The sequence below is a fragment of the Oryx dammah genome, unplaced genomic scaffold, assembly GCF_014754425.2.
Source record: "Oryx dammah isolate SB20612 unplaced genomic scaffold, SCBI_Odam_1.1 HiC_scaffold_23, whole genome shotgun sequence".
NCBI lineage: Eukaryota > Metazoa > Chordata > Mammalia > Artiodactyla > Bovidae > Oryx > Oryx dammah.
Genome location: NW_024070207.1, coordinates 103,684,381 through 103,696,410, shown reverse-complemented (window position 1 = coordinate 103,696,410; position 12,030 = coordinate 103,684,381). Strand labels below are relative to the sequence as shown.

Sequence of the window (12,030 nt, the reverse complement as noted above, 5' to 3'; positions counted from 1 at the left end):
ATGAGATGGTTGGATGGCATCACTGACTCAATGGACATGAGTTTGAGCAAGCTCCAGGAATTGATGATGGACAGGGAGGCCTGGCGTGCTGCAATCCATGGGTTGCAGAGTCAGACACGACTGGGGGACTGAACTTAACTGAAGACGAAGTTTCTGACTTAGAGGTATTTTCCAGTCTTTTGGAGAAAAATATCACATCAACAAATAACTATAATTAAAGTTAAAGTTGCTCAGTTGTCGTGTCTGACTCTGTGACTATATAGTCCATGGAATTCTCCAGGCCAGAATACTAAAGTGGATAGCCTTTCCCTTCTCCAGGGGATCTTCCCAACCCAGGAATTGAACCCAGGTCTCCTTCATTGCAGGCAGATTCTTTACCAGCTAAGCCACAAGTGAAGCCCAATAAACATAATGGAGTGTAGAAAATGAAGCCATAGTTCATGCCTTTGGTGTTCTAGAAACTATGGGTCTGGAGAAAGTGTTTGGGAGAGGGAAAATTGGGAAAAGTTACAGGAAGAAGACATTTGGGGAGACTGTCTTGAAAGAAGTCATGTGTAAACTCAAAATAAGTAAATATATGCTCAGTTCTTAAAAATGAAATAATAAATATTCAGTTAAAGTATATTGTTATTTTAATTTTACCAAGGAGAAATTGTATGGAGAATTTTTTAGAATTTGTCCTTTTCATACCTAGAAAGATCACTGATTGTCTCTCAAATCCTATGTTCCCAATCAGAGGGTACTCTTCCTTCTCATTGTATAATCTTCTGACCTGTGGTCATCGGCATACCAAATTGGGAGGTGATTGCTGGGAGATGATAAATCAGGGTATATGACAGTGAGTTCTTGTGATATTGTGATTGTTAAAAAGGTAACAACAGGCCTAAAATGGAGTCACTTGTGCTAAGCTCACAACACCAAACCGAGACTTAGTATCTAAATTGTAGTTTCAACCTCTTTCAGAAATGGAACCTTAAACCAGTCAATCTAGAACTACCTGGTCAGTAGTAGTGAGGTAACCTGATAGATCCTGTTCTGTCCCCCAAAGAAAGATGACCTGGCTTGAAACAATCAGCTCTTTGCTAGAATAACTGCCTAGTCCTGCCTCCTTCTGCCTATAAGTCTTCCACTTTTTATAGCATTTTGGAGCTCCTTTCTATCTGCTAGATGGGATGCTGCCCAAGGCATGCCTTGTTTTCTTTTTCCTTTTGGCCATGCCACAGCATACTGGATCCAGTTCCCCAATCAGGGATTGAATCCATGCCCCCTGCTTTGGAAGTGTGGAGTAACCACTGAACCTCCAGGGAAATCCCCCATAAATTGTTGAATAAAGACAATTTTACTCAGTTGAATTTTGTTTGTTAATTTACCCCTACATATTTTATTCTTTCTGATGCTTCTGGTGTTTTTCTTTTTTTTTGGCTGCACTGCATGGCATTCAGAATTTTTCAGGCCAGGGATCAAACCCAGGCTCCCTATAGTGGAAGCTCATAGTCTAAACCACTGACCACCAGGGACACCCCAAATTTTATTTTTTAAATTTGTTAGCTAATATCTGTTTATTTTTTTAAAAAAAATTTACTTATTTATTTGGCTGTATTGAGTCTTACTCATGGCTGCATGTGAAATCTTCCCAGACCAGGGACTGAACCCATGTCCCCTGCCCTACAAGGCAGATTCTTTACCACTGAGCCACCAGTGTGTGTGTCAGTTGCTTAGTTGTGTCTGACTCTTTTGTGACTCCATGAACTGTAGCCCACCAGGCTCCTCTGTCCATGGTATCCTCCAGGCAAGAGTACTAGAGTGAGTAGCCATTCCCTTCTCCAGGGGGTCTTCTGGACCCAGGGATCAAACTCTGGTCTCCTGCCTTGCAGGTAGAGTCTTTACTGTCAGAGTCACCAGGGAAACCCTGGGAAGTCCTTAAATTTTATTTTTTAATGCAATTTATAATAAGGAATATATGTAGTCTTTGTCCCCATTCTTGGCACAGAACTCTAAAACCCTTGGAATTTCTTAAGTGAAGCTCCTAGTCACCAGGGCTGGTTCCCAAGGAAACCAACAACAGCGACTAGAGAGTTGGACATTTCAGTCCCATCCCCCAACCTGTGTTGTTGTTCAGTCACTCAGTCTTGTCTGATTCTTTGTGGCCCCATGGACTGCAGCACACCAGGATTCCCTATCCTTCACTATCTCCTGGAGTTTGCTCAAACTCATGTCCATTGAGTTGATGATACTATGCAACTGTCTCATCTTCTGTCACCCCCTTTTTCTCATGCCCTCAATCTTTCCCAGCAGCAGGGTCTTTTCCAGTGAGTCAGCTCTTCACATCAGGTGCCCAAAGTACTGGAGCTTAGCTTCAGCATCTGTCCTTCCAATGAATGTTCAGGTTGATTTCCTTCAGGATTGACTGGTTTGATCTCCTTGCTGTCCAAGGGGCTCTCAAGCATTTTCTCCAGGATCACAATTCAAAAGCATCAGTTCTTTGGTGCTCAGCCTTCTTTATGGTCCAGCTCTTACATCCACACATGACTACTGGAAAAACCATAGCTTTGACAGGATGGACCTTTGTTGGCAAAGTGATATCTCTGCTTTTTAATACATTGTCTAGGTTTGTCATAGCTTTTCTTCCAAGGAGCAAATGTCTTTTAATTTCATGACTGCAGTCACTGTCCACAGTGATTTTGGAGCTGAGGGGAGAAGGACTGGAGGTGAATTAATCACTAATATCCAGTGATTTCATCAACCATGCCAACTTAATTCAGTCTCCATAAAACACCAAAAGGACAGGGTTGGCAGAGCTTCCAGGTTGGTAAACACATGGAGGTTCTGGAAGGATGGTGTGCCCTGAAAGGGTAGAGAAGCCCCGTGTCCTTTCCTGATACCTTGCCCTAGGCATCTTTACCACTTGGCTGTTTCTGAGTTATACCCATTTGTAGTACACAGGTAGTCTAGTAAATAGTCTCCCTAAATTCTGTGATCTATTCTAGCAAAATTAATCAAACCCGAGGAGGGGGTTATGAGAACTTCCAATTCACAGTCAGTCATTCAGAAGCATAGGTGATAACCTGGACTTTGAATTGATATCTGAAGTGGAAAGGGATGGGGCAGTCTGGTGGGATCTAACACTATCTCCAGGTAGATGGTGTCATTGCTAGAACTTAGTCATATGATGTCTAACTTCATATGCCCATGAAGCAGGTTAGAAATGGATTTTAGTATATGTATTTTTGTAGATTCTTACTTTACCTATCATTATATCAAATGTTTTCTGTTATTTTCAGTCTTCATTATCATGGAAGATGTTATTATTTCTGAAAACATTTGTTATCCTTTTCCTCTGGGGCCATCCCTAACAGAACTAGTTCCTGGTGGGCTTCCCTGCAGTAGTGACATGGAATCTGCCCCATTGATATCAGGCTTGGTCATGTGACTTGGTCATGTGACTTGGTCAGTGGAATCTGACATATCCCACATCTGAGCATAAGCTTTAGCTCTTAAATTATTATTAAATTATTGTACTAATCTATCCTTGCTCTTTCTTCACTGCCTTGAGACCAGTATGGAGCTAGTCCTTCCAACTGGGTCCTGGGATGAAGCAGAGTTGCAACTGAATTGCAAAGGATAGGTAACTGAGTGAGAAATAACTGTGATAAATCACCAAGATTTGGGGATTATCTGCTACTGCAGCAAAATCTAGTAAAAGCTTACTGGTACAATAACAACTGCATATTATTCCATTGTGTTACATACCCTGATTTTTTTAGTCCACTCTTCCAATATTGGACATTTTGGTGGTTTTCAATGTTCTGATACTGTATTATTAACATAAATAATGCGGAAATGGACACCTATGTACAATTTTTGTTGTTTCTCTTCAGTTATTTCCTTAGGAAACAGTTTTCAGCACAGAAAACTGGATCAGTATGTATGAACATCATTATGGCTCTTATTCCCCAAAGGGGTATATTGTCTGTGTATTGAGTCACATTTCAGCAAAAGTCATGAAAACCACTCTAATACTTTTAACAGAGGGAAAATAAAGCAGAAAATTGGCTTTATAAGTAATGGGGAAGCTAAGAAGTCAAGAGTGAAATAACCCAGAGATTGGCAATAGCAGAAAGATTCTGCCTAACTTAGGGATGGAGGGAACACTTGGATGAGCTGGTATTACCGGGGCCAGAAACTAGGACCATCTAAACAGAAATAGAACTATGATGGAGTCTGTCTGGTCAGACTCTCCATTAGTAGCTGGGATCATCAAGAAAGGTATGGTTTGGGAAAAGGTGGACCCATGGAAGATATGCTGTAGAAAACAGAAAAAGTGACAGAGAAAAATACTTTGGACTTTTCCATCTTCTTGCTCTCCAATCTTCTGCAAGTATTGTCCATTGAGCAAACCTACTCTGAAGCCAGAGAACAAAGGAACTTGGAAAATATAGTTTTCTATGACACAGAGGGCAAGAGAAGGGCAGTGAGGTGTCTGAAAGCAAACTGGACAATAATGGATGAGTAAACCACTTAACCAGTCTTTCCAGCATTGTGTATTATCATTGTTATAAATGTTGCTATCGTGGCATGAGATGCAATGTAATTTAGTAGCTGAGAGTACTAACACTGAAGTCACTCTTGGATTTGAAACCTGCTCAAAGCTTTTCCTAGTTACATGACCTTGGGTGATTTGCTAAACCTCAGATTCTCTTATTTAAAATTGTTGTGAAGGAACTTCCCTGGCATTTCCGTGGTTAAGACTCCATGCTTCCACTGCAAGCGGCATGGGTTCAGTCCCTGGTTGGGGATCTAAGATCCTGCATGCCACGTGGCATGGCCAAAAAAAAAAAAAAAAAAGAAAAGAAAATATTGTGAAGATGGGAACTTCCTGGTGTCCAGTAATTAGGATTATATGCTTGCACTGCAGGATTCGATTCCTCGTTAGGGAACTAAGATCCTGCAAACCGTGTGGCCCGGTCAGAAAACAAGATGTGAAGACTAAATACATGAATATAAATACAAAACACTTAGCATAATGTGTAGCATGAGATAGCTTGTTTGGTCAGGCCACACAAGATAGCTGTTCTCCTGCTCTCTGTACATCCCCTGGCTGACCACTGTGCCTGCTTCACCTCTACCCTACACACAAGACTGACCTTCTTCTGTACTGATACTTGCCCCAGGCCCCAGCTAATGATTGTTCTTACCCTATCTTATCATCTTTGGTGTGCCCCTCTATTTGTTTCCCTGGTAACTAATGATGAACCCACCTGATGTCAATTCCCCTATAACTGGTATTCCCCCTCCCTCTCATAGACCATTGGCCAGAACTTAGTTCCATGACCACGTCTAAGTACAACGGAGGCTAGGAAATGAACTTTTTATTTTAGGTGGCCATCTACTCAGCTCAAACTTCTATTATGATAATAGAAGAGGCAAACAGGTATGGGGTGGGGGGAACTACTGGCCTCTCCCATTCTGCTATTCTGGCCATGCGAACATTTATGAGTGCTCTCCTTCCCATATGTATTAATGGACCATACCCATTGCCAAGGGAAACTCTCAAGTACAATCCCATTCTACTGAAGGGGAGCAACATTTGCTACCCCCCAAATATGATTATCTTGAGCTAGTTAAGTTCAAGTGGGAAAAGATAGGAGAAGCTCTGAAAACAGAGTAGAAGTTACTCTTGTGTAAGAGATATTTACATTTATAAGGGAAATCTTCATTTGTAAAGGTTTTTCCCTCTCTGTGCCAGGAAAAGGAAGGTGACTAAAACTTTAGTCTTCTAGTGGAGAAGGCAAAAACTTAGACCTGCCTCACAATCTTCCCCGTGATCGCTGTGCTTTTCCTGGTCACCTCTCGTAACTGGCCTCCCCGTTTCCCCAACATCCTTCTTTTATCTTTAACTGAAAATGCTGGTGGCTTGGACCATTCCAGGGAATTACTCAGTTTGCCTGGGTCTCATCCATATCTACAGGAGGTATCCATGTTATTAAACTTCTATTTTTCTCCTGCTAATCTGTCTTTTATTCAGGGAGGTGGATGTTCAGCCAAGCACCTAGAATGAGAGAGGGAAAGTGATTTTTCCTCCCCTAAACTACATACAGCTCAAAATCCAGGACCTCTGAGTGATATGTGACCCCCAATGTCAGGATCAGATGTGTTTCCTTGTGATCCTGAAATCTCTAAAAACTCTATAAAAAATAAGATAGTGATGTGCCCCATCCATACCATCATGGTGGAGTAGGAGCAAGGTGATAAACACAGAAACACCAACGGAGAAAGGGAGAAGTGCAACCACTCAGCAGTCATCTGTTCATGGCAATTATCAAGTCCTGGTTTGGAAATGCAAAAGCTGCTTGTCCTGGCATTGGATTAAATCCCTTAATTAGCTCATCTGACAATCTTTAGCTTTACTCTCTTAAAGGAACGCCATGTCTGTTTTCCTCTATGGCCCTTGTCTTTGCCCTCTGGAAGTTTCATCTCTATTGGTTATTACAGCCACATCTGAAGTGGGTCTTTCTTGGGGCTTGTTCAGTTTTTACAGCTTGTTTCCTGCTGAGCACTTTGAGGGTCTTAACACTGCTTGGAAGTAAAGCATGTGTGCTCAGTCATGTCCAACTCTTTGCGACTCCCTGGACCATAGCCTGCCAGGCTCCTCTGTGCACGAATAGGCAAGAATACTGGAGTGGGTTGCCATTTCCTACTCCAGGGGATCTTCCTGACCCAGGGATTGAACCCACATCTCTTGTGTCTCCTGCACTGGCAGGTGGATTCTTTACCACTAGCACCACCTGGGAAGCTTGGAAGTAAAGGGGAGCAGAATTTACCATCCCCAAATATGTCTCTTTGGCATAAGGATTATTTTGAGCTGATTGTTTTCAAGAAACAGCAGATACAGGAAAAATTCTGAAAACCAAGTAGAAGTTATTTATCCTTTTTAAAGAGATATTTACATTTATAAGGGAAAGCTCCATTTGTAGGGGTGTCTCCCACTCTGTGGGCTTCCCAGGTGGCACAGTGGTAAAGAATCTGCTTGTCATGCAGAAGAGGAAAGAGTTGTGGATTCAATCTCTGCGTCAGGAAGATCTCCTGGAGGAGGACATGGCAACCCACTCCAATATTCTTGCCTGGAAAACTCCACAGACAGAGAAGCCTGGCGGGCTACTGTTTATGGGGTTGCAAAGAGTCAGACACTATGAAGCACGCACACACATACACATACACACACTCCCTCTCTGTACCAGGACGAGGAGAAAGATTCTAAATATCTGGAAACTGTAATCAAAGGAGAAGGCAATGACCTATATCTATATACCCACCATACCCTTATTCACTTTGCTTTGCCTGGTAAACTCCCCAATCTGACTGCCCCTGCTCTGTCCCCCGTGCACCTGCCCCAGCCCCATCTTCTTTTGTCTTTAGCTGAAGATGGTATTTAAGTGATGGTTCAGGTCATTTGGGGGGAGTTACTCAGTTTTCCTGGGTATCTCGAATGTATACAAGGAAGTACACATGTTGCTAAACTTCCAGTTTTCTCCCATTAACCTGTCTTTTACTACAGGAGGGTCTCAGCCAAGAATCAGAAGATTAGAGGGAAAATGACTTTTCCTCCCCTACGGTGACTCTTAATAATAATCATGGTCATTTGCCAGGTTTCTGGTTTCTTTGGCTTTCAAATTCCTCTAACACTTAATAGGCTTCTGTTCTATTTGCTGCTTGTGAATTACATATAGAAGTAAGGAGCTGGTAGGCAGCAGAAGTCTGTCTTGACCATGAACTTCTCTGGATGAAGGAGGCAGAAGGAAATAACAGCCCAGGGATAAATGGGCTCACAGTCCCCAGGAACTAGACCACGAGGTGCGAGTGTCCAAGGCCCGGTCCTATGACCTGTCATGGCCCTCTGGAGCTGTACTTCCAATGGATCCAAAGCCATCCTGCCCCAGGCACCCTCCTACAGCTGTCCCATTTCTGCAGCTTCTCAGCTGAAGATGTGTAGCAGTGAGTGGACACCAAGGGGAAATAGTGGTCCCCCCTGCAGCCAGGGGACCCCAGCACTGGCTCTCATCTGGGCCAATCTGGGTCTGGATCTGATTGATACCCTTGGTAACCCCACAGGCCATGCGGTGGATGCTTGCTTATAGCACACTGTGGCACTACTGGCCATCCATCCTGCTCAAAGGCCTGTCCTGCTGGGGAAGATGCACCCGCCTCACCTCAGCGCTCCCTGGGGATCATGGTGTCGTCAGTGGCATGCAGCCAAACTGTGAAGTGGCCGTGTTCATTAATGAGCCCTTGGCCCTGGCAGATGAAATATCCTTCTTCCTCTCCGTCAGTGTGGTGATCCTGATTCCAGGGAATGCTAATGCCTTCCTGTTTCCCAAGTATTTCCAGAAGGCGCTGCAGCTATGCCTTATGTCAAAGCCTCTCTCCTTGACTGGTAATGAGTAGACAGTGTCAGAGTGGCCCCAAGCACAGCTCCAGAGGGTAAAGGTTGATCCAACAATAATATATTCACTTTTTAAAAAATGTAAAAAGATAATCAAAAGAGAAAAGTTAAAGAAGAAAGAAGTAACCACAGCCCAAGATCTCTTCCAGGCAAATTCTCTTAACTATTCCACTCTTCTCTGTGTTGACTCATCTTCCTCTCCTTCAACTTGATGGCTGCTTTCTTAAGCTCTTCTTAATAGGTTTGGGTGGGCAATTGACATCCTTAATACAGTTGTCCTCAGTACCTTAGGGAGATTGGTTCCAGGATCCCCATGATATGCAAATCTATGGATGTTTACACCCCTTATATAAAATGGCATAGTTATTTGCATGTAACCCTTCTTGCCTGGTGAATCCCGGGGACGGGGGAGCCTGGTGGGCTGCCGTCTATGGGGTCGCACAGAGTCGGACATGACTGAGGTAACTTAGCAGCAGCAGCATACACATTCTCCCATATGCTTTAAATCATCTCTAGATTACTTATGATATCCAATATAATGCAAATGCTATGGAAATAGTTACAAATACAATGTAAAATGCTACATAAATATTTGCCAGTGTTGTAAATTCAAATTTTGCTTTTTGAGACTTTCTGGAATGTTTTTTTCCTTGAAAATTTTCTGTCCTAGGTTGTTTGAATCCACAGATACATATCCTGCAGCTGAGCTATATGGTCTTTACCTCTGCTCGGCTCTCATTTACTGGTTGAGAGGGAAGGTCCTTGGGGAGCCACAGTATTATCTCTGGCCAAGTCTTCCTCTTCAGCAGCCCCTTTAAACGGCTTCACTGTGGAGTTGCAGAAAGCAGTTGACTTTTTCAATTGTGTGGTACTCTGAAATCACAGGCCACATGCAAAGAATGACTCCTGACTGAGCTAGATTTTCTTCCATTTTGGGTTGTTGTCTGGCTAGCTCTGACTTGGGGTCCATCCCTCTACAGGATGTCGCTAAAAGTAGGAAGAAGCCACAGACTACTCAGCTTGTAAATCTTTCTTATTTACCCCAATGCTATTGCTTCTGATGCCTGTGAGCTGCTTTCCAAGATCTTGCCAACCTTGGTAAATGCTGTGCCCAGCTAAGATTCTATTTCCTTAAAAGAAAGAGCAAATACATGCCAGGGGAGAACTAGCACTTTCTGCCACAAATACCTACTGATTCAGACAGGTTCTTAATTTCACCCCATAAAGTGAGTCAGCAACTTGCAGAAGGCACAGGGGCCAGCAAAATAGAAAACTGGCACCCATAGATTGCCATATCATACAGTAGCAAAGGACTCACTTTCAAAAAGGAAATAGCTCCTCCCACAAAAAAAAATTGCAGCTAAACTTTTGCTAGTTTTGGTATGATTGGTATAAATGCTCAAATTGTGTCTCATAACTAGCAATGGAACTCACTTTCTGGGCTCTGTCAAAAACTTGATTTTGAAAGTTGAGTAAAACAGCAACACAGTGACTTCAGTAACTGTAAACATGAGAAAGAAATGCACCGTTATAAGTTTTTAATATGCTTGTCAGACTGCTGATGTTACTTCCCCAAATCATCTTATTCTCTTTCAGATATATTTAATGTGAATTTGGAGCTTGGAACACATTCCAAGTACCTGATAATGTTTCCTCCCTTCTTATAAAATAAACCTTTAAAAAGGATGAAAAATTAACGATTGTCACAAAGAGATTTTTCTTTCTCTTCTCAGCACATTCATTTTTATTATATGTTATTTTGTTGATGTTCATTTTGTATGCTAAATCTATCCCAGATTCCTTTATCTCTTCTCGTACTAAAGATAGCTTCATCAATTTGCACTGTCTACATACAAATTAAATACCAATTTTATTTGAGAATGGAGACAATGACCATTCTAAAAGGAAGTTCTGGAACAAAGTCAACAGATTTTAAGAAATTTGTATTATTATAGTTATTTATGACATATAAGGGTCTACTTGGTCTATTTTGTTCACTGCTCTATACCTGGTACCTATAACATTATTTGGTGGACACTCAATAAATTTTATTTGGTTAATGAATTAATGTATTTTCCTTTTAATAATCCTATAATATACTGGAATATATTTAACCAAAGTAGTTGCAAGAGAGTTGGATCTTTTCTAGTCTAACAAGGAGAAGGCATGGTGGGATTATATAATTCAGACTATTAAAATTCATGAAAGCAGTCACACTGGGTAAAAAGACATTTAACCTCACTTTAATGTCTCTGAATATTCAACCAAGAGAGAAGACTAAGGATACAAACTGTGGAAACACAATTATGTGATACAGCGTCTCAGTTCTGTATCTCTGGTGGGAGATAATGGCTGAGAAGACACCAGACCAAATGATTGGCAACATTAATATGACACTTAACACTTTCATGCTCTTCATATAGTCTCCTGGTCTCACAACAAATTAGAGAAGTGCTTTCTATTACTATTCTATCCATATTTACAAATGTGGAAAATGAGCTTCACACAGGAGAATAACTTGCCTAAAGTCCTATAATGGCTCATGATTGGTAGAGCCAAGATCCAAAGGTCTTTAACAACCAAGTGCATGTTTGATAAAATTCATGCTTTTGCTCCACTGGCATGCAGCTACTCTGTGGTTCTCTCTTTGCCCCTCACCCACTTCTGCAGCATACCCCCCTTTCTTCTTGTTAAGAATATTGTATTAATGTTGTGATGTCATTATGTGCTCTAAGTTAATAAAGGGCTTCTTTCCTCTTAGTGTCCAAAGTGATATACAGTATTTGTCGAGTCTTCAAGAAGGAAATAATGATGATGGGAGCCAAAGTCCCAGAATTCTCCACAAGCAATCTGCCATGTTACACATTTCTGGGAAAGCTGTTTAGTAGGAACACTGTATTACAGACTGAAGGTTTGTCTCCCTGTTCACCGCTGGTACTATTTTTCTCCCTGAAATTTACTTTAATATTAATATAATTGAGTTTCCCTGGTAGCTCAGCAGTAAAGAACCTGCCTGACAATGCAGGAGATGTGAGTTCTATCCTTGAGTCAGGAAGATCCCCTGGAGAAGGAAATGACAACTCACTCCAGTATTTCTGCCTGGGAAATCCTGTGAACAGAGGAAGCTGGTGGGCTACAGTCCATGAGGAAGCAAAAGAGTCAGATATGACTTAGCAACTAAACAACAACAATGAATATAACCTTTGTAGCTTTATTTTGATAAGTGTTATTTTGATATGGTATGCATTTCTCTATGCTTTGCTTACACTTTTAACTTATTTGCATCTTTAAATCCAGTCAGTTCTAAAGGAAATCAACTCTGAATATTTATTTGAAGGACTGATGCTGAAGCTCCAATACTTTGGCTACGGGATGTGTGGAGCTGACTCATTGGAAAACACTCCGATCCTGGGAAAGATGGAGGGCAGGAGAAGGGACGACAGAGGTTGGATGGCATCACCAACTCGATGGACATGAGTTTGAGCAAGCTCGAGGAGTTGGTGATGGACAGGGTAGCCTGCTGTGTTGCAGTCCATGGGGTTGCAAAGAGTCAGACACGACTGAGCAACTGAACAGCAACAAAAGTAATC

General features: G+C 41.9%; 1 pseudogene; it reads left to right on the top strand.

The window, feature by feature from the left end:
• The first annotated feature begins 7,876 nt into the window (after positions 1-7,876).
• Positions 7,877-8,482, top strand: LOC120881685 (annotated as a pseudogene).
• The last annotated feature ends 3,548 nt before the right edge of the window (positions 8,483-12,030 follow it).